Here is a 6,000-nt window from a genome sequence, read left to right on the forward strand (position 1 = left end):
TCTAAGCAGGGAATTAGCCTACCTAAAGGTTCCAGGTAGTTTTGTAAAGGCATCGGGAATGCAGCCTTCCCCATACGGGTCACTGGCCGCTGGGGCACTGTTTGCCCTCCTACGCCCTTTGCCGTTGTAGCTTGACAGCTATCTTTCGCCGGGGCAGTGATCTCCCCACTATTTGTCCAGTAGCTGGAGTGGTTGTCTTGAAAGGACTCACTGTTACCACCAACCGGGATTTGAAATCAGAGTTTTCCTTCTCCTAGACAGGCTGCCTTCCAATGCTCACAAGACCCATCTTCCCGTCGCCCTTGTAGTTTGGCCTGAGGCCTTTCGGTGCCCAGTTTCCATCTGTTACCACGGGGAGGTACTACATAGGACTTGATGTTGAAAGGCTATGTACTGGGAGAGAGAGACTGACTAACTGCTCCCCTTTTCACATTTCTGCTAGCCAGCGGCGCTGAAAGCGAGAGGTGACAAGCACACAGACACAAAACACAGCACACTAGACGCATCACACAACATTTAACAGACAGTTTTTGCCGTAGATTTAAGCTAAATATTTTCATGCAAGGGGAAATGAGCTAAAATCTGAGGCAAAGAAATTATTTATTTTCTAAGACCTTCTGCAACAAATAATTTATATTCAACAAAATTTCTTTAAAACATTTTCCGTCCCCCCTCTTGAAAATCTAACAGCCATTCCCTAAAACTTCTATAAGAAAAAGAGTATTTTCCGTGGTTGTGTCTGAAAATTTTGTATTTTTTAGAGGGTGAAATTCATTTTCTCTATTAAACGATCTTTCATATCTAACATTTTGATGTAATTTCATTACAGAATGATTCAGAAAAAGCAATTAAGTACTGCATAATTGACAGTAAATGTTTTCACTCTTTTCTAGGACGATTCCTATTTCTTGACAATATTTCTGTATATTAAAGAAATCCCACACCTTTAAATTTCTTGACAAGTATTCTCTGTTCTAACTGTTCCCGTAAAAATAATCTGCCACAATTTGGTCACACATCCGTTGAGTGTTTCATTTAGTAAATTACAAAAACAAAAACCTCAGAATATTATACAGTTTGTAATATAAAATCATGGGTTCCAAAAACATCTTTGAAATTAATCGCCCCCTCAGACAACAATTCACCATTGCCTTATATTCATGTTTCTCCTTTGAGTCAATATGTTCTCTTTAAATACGTTTTTATAATTTTAATGAGGGCAAATTGCATTGTTTATATCAGTACTAATATAATAGATATATATTTGTATTTTACATTTTCTTTTTCTTTTTCAATTTTCAATTTAAAGGTTTTAATTTTTCCTCTCATTGTTTCTTTGTGCGAGTTTTATACTACATATATATCATGAGTACGAAGTATCCAGGACCAGTCTTGCATCACAATGATCTAAAAAAATCTGCTTATATCAAGAGTTCTATGATCAGGATGATTTTGATTTCATTTTCAACTCAAAATGAGTATGTGCATGGGGGTTTACAGAATAGAGAATATTGGACAAAAAATATAAAGAATAGAGAAAAATGGCCCACAAAAATAAAGAACAGAGAATAATGAGTCGCTAAAATATAAAGAATAGAGAATAATGACCAAAAAGTATAAAGAATAGAGAAAAATAGCCCTAAATTTAAAGAATACAAAAATGAAGGACCCCCCATCCAGACCCTCCAATATGAACTAAGATTTGTTACCCTGTTTCTCCTACTTTGTGCCAACTTTTAGAAACATCAACTGATAAAGGGAGAAAACTTAATTTATCCGGGTAGGATTTCATACCCATCAATGAAAATATGCATTGCTTTGGTGGACCAAATTCTTGATGATTTTTGTCTTTCGTTATTTTCAGGTCCAGGTCAGTACTGGCTAGATAAAATTTACTAGCACACGTTCATGAATTTGATATGGGTTATCAAATATCTGTATATTTTTATGAATGATCACATAAAATTGTAACAAATTGCCATTGGAAACATGGATAACTTCTCGAAAGCAGTAACATGTCAAACAGTACTTTATTATAGAATCGTCAAACAAAAATTACAAATCTTGAGCAGATCCATGATTCGTGTTTCCTTTGAGAGAAGGCACTCAGGAACATTGTACTTAGGAAGGGTAAGCTTGTTGTTCTCCACTAGTAGTAACCCTTGTATTGTTCTAAAAAAAAAGCAGTGTCAATAAATTTAAGTCTGATTGAGACGACAATATGTCTCCAGTCATTTTTGAGAAAGAAAACTTTGTATTGAACTAGAATACTATTCTTTTAGCATTTTTCTCAATATTTGCCTACGTTATATGCTTAATCAATTCCATGTATTATGATAATATTGTTATGTTGTTTTTGTAGGTACAGATACCATTTATCAAGAAGAAATCTTTCGTACCAGGTTCTGTTATTTACTCTTATAAAAACAAAGACAAATTAGATGGAGAATATAATGAAACAGCAGAAACTGAATATTTTCCAAGAGCAAATGTAATAGCCGACACTGATGATAATTCAGATGATGAACAATTATTTGCTTGTCCTGAGCGAAATTGCATAAAGGTTTAAACAAAAACCTCACTTCTTAGAATATCATTTATACATGGACAAACATGTATATGCCAACAAAGAAAACATTTATTACATGTAGCTGATTTTCACGAATACAAAGGTTTTGCTACAATCAGTCTAGACAACAATTTGAATATTGCAGAAGGATGGTCTTTTACAGTTTCTATTAGCCATTGAAACGTTTTAGTAGTACGGTTAACGAATTTTTACGTGATATATACGTAGAATGCAGTGCTTCAGAAAAAAAGACCAATTTTTGCTCAAACCTTTGATAATTTGAAACTATTAAGAAACGTTGATGGAACAAAGAAATTTAACTCTGATAAGTGGTTACCACAGTTAAAGTTTGGAGGGTATTTGCCAAATTGTTCAAACTTGGATCTAAAGTCATTAGTTAATATTGAAAATTTGAATGTAGTTGATGATGAAGATATGTAAAACACCTTGGTAGAATGTCAAGTGATGACATACAATAACATGCTGTTTCTGCAGACTGGGCAACATATATTATTATACAGATAGCATAGACATTTCAACTTTACATTCATTCTTGTTGCAGAAACAGTACAGTGTAACTACAAGCAAATGCCAACGTCATTGTATTAGTGTTTTACTTTCCAGTATTAATTGCTATACATGTATTTTGAATTAATATAAAATGAAAATGGTTATAACATGTTATTTTATGTACATAAAAATTCTACAGTTAAAGTCTTAATAAAGTTAAACAGTGTTGAGCGGTCATTTTGAACTTGCAGTGAGGTGTGAGCTTTTTGTACATGTTGAAAGCATCACTTTAGATGAAAAACAGAAACAAAAGCTCTGTTAATTTGCTGGGATTTGATCAAGTACATATAATTTTGTGTCATGAATATATTCCTTCTTTTTAATTTAGATATAGAAATTGTCGGTTTGATAAATTTTCTCCACATGTCTTATTCCATTGGAAAGGTTCATACGAGTATCCACAATAGTGAACCAACCATATCCCCTCAGCGTTTTCTTTTAACAAATTATTGAACAGGCCAGAAGGAATAGCTTGACCTGTAATTATTGGCTGTCCTGAATCCATTTTATCCTTTTGTAAAGATACTTACTATACCCATGCTAGTGATAGCGGGGGGGATATTTATGATATTCATAATGTCATTCTATCTGTCTGTCTGTCCATCTGTTTGTTTGTAATATATCTACAACCCTTAAGTCCTCTCAAAGTACCGAGTAGATTTAAAACAACTAATGACATGTCTTGTGAGGGTTGTGAAATCGTGCACCGTATGTTTGTTTTATCTATTGAGTGTTTATTGTGGAAGCTTTGGACCAAAAAGGAGTAAATCAGTAGTTGTGTAGTGTAACTACCTGCGTTCAGCAACTCATCTGCATTTACTAAAGGGTTTAATGTGAAAGTTGTGTGAGATACTAATTAAATATTTAGTTGTGCATCATATCTTCATTTTCTACAAGGTGGGTCCCAAGAGGGGGATTATTGACAGGTCCAAATAAGAGAAATATCATTTATATAGGATAACACCTCTTAAACCACAATTCCTTCCAAAGTAATACTTTTACATTGAGTACTATGACCATTTGCCGAAATTGCTTTTTTATATGTTGTAGATATATGATTAGGGATTAAGAAAAAAAATGGCATTCAAATATTTTTGCCACTTTAGAAAATATAGACTTTCAAAAATAAGCAAATTTCACCATTTTAGCAGTTTCTTAAAACTTCTGATATTTAGACCAGAATGAGCATATATAGAAAAAAATAACATCAGGTATTAACATATTTTGACAGTTAAATTACAGTTTTACAACATATTCTTACCAATAAAACAGTAACATGTTGAAAAAACATTGGTATTTGTCAGCTTAAAACTGTTGAAATTGGCTAATTTTCAGCTTATTTTCACCATAAATGGCTAAATACAGATGGCGCTCCATAAAGAGACTACCATTGAATATTTTTTTTAAATATTTTGCACAGAGAGTAGTTGGCATAAAGGCATCATGTATGCAAAATTTCAGGTCAATATGATAACAATGCATTTGGATCCTATTGCATAGTTTTCTGGCAGATTGGCTCTTAATAATTTCTCTTCACAAGGTTTCATAGTACAGACTTTTTTGTACAAAGTAATGCATGGATGATAAATTACCACAATTATAGATACCGTTGTACTCTAATCAAGATATTAAGGACTATATTTGTTTTTCTTTATTTAAATAAAAGAAACTTGAAATTGTCACAAATATGTTTTAACCAAAAAATAATAGCAGGATATATAAAAATCAATGTGAAAACTAATAACAAACAATTTTTTTTTTAATTTGTGACACAGCATTTTAATCCAAAATAGCCAGTGGCAATTTTTGTTTTAATATCTTGATTACGATACAATGAAATTTTATCCTTGTGGTCTTTCGTGCATAGTTACTTAATACACGGAAAAAGTATGTACTATGAAAATTAGAAGGCAAATTCAAGCAATTTGATTGGACGAGAAGTTGTAAGTATGTGCTAAACATGAAAGATTTTTATTGTAGAATAATTATGAAAGTGAACTCTTAATAACTACACTAATGAAGTGTACAATCCCCTGAGGCAATTTCCATAGGAAAAGTGCTTAATGAATAAAGATGAAAGAGAATAGATTTATAAGAAAAAATTCAAATACTGCAAAAGTTTAAAATGGTACATCTTTGGATCAAAACAAAAAAAATAAAAAGGGGGCAAATGTGTAGGTAAAATAATATTTAATTTATTTTTCATATCAGACTTTAGAGTCCATGTTTTTTTTCAAAGAAAACAATGACTGTTGATATATAAAGCAAAGAAACTTTTTCGAAAAAAAACAATATATGTACATTCATCACTAAAAAGTAAGCATCTGATGTTGAATGATCGTAATTTTAATACTTATTGAGTGAGTTTTATAATTATCAAAGAATGGACAAATTTCAAAAAGCTGATTTATATAACATTGTGTGCTTTATAAAATAAAGAAATTTAAGATGTATAAGTCTTAAATTTTACATGAAGCAGGGAAAAAAAACTAAATTTGTGAACAATTTATCCTTTTTGTCCTCACAAAACTATCTCATTGTTTTTTCATTACATCTATTGAAATGACCATTAAATATGATATACATTCCTTTTATCAACCATGTTAACACTTAATTATAAAAAGTGAATTCATGTTAAGGTTTGAATATTACAATGGGAAAGGATATTTTCCTGATGTCACTCGAAGGTGTGAATATGTTCTAAACTGGTCAGAAAATACTTGGTCATGTTTTATAAGGCCTTTGGCTTTAAATATTCATAAAACATGACCAAGTATTATCTAACCTATACTTAGCAAAACAGGCCATGTCTATATAAGGTTTTAACCCAGGGTGTGTTAAATATAGCCCCCAAAATTTAC

Source organism: Mytilus californianus, unplaced genomic scaffold (assembly GCF_021869535.1).
Source record: "Mytilus californianus isolate M0D057914Y unplaced genomic scaffold, xbMytCali1.0.p SCAF_2, whole genome shotgun sequence".
Taxonomy (NCBI): Eukaryota; Metazoa; Mollusca; class Bivalvia; order Mytilida; family Mytilidae; genus Mytilus; species Mytilus californianus.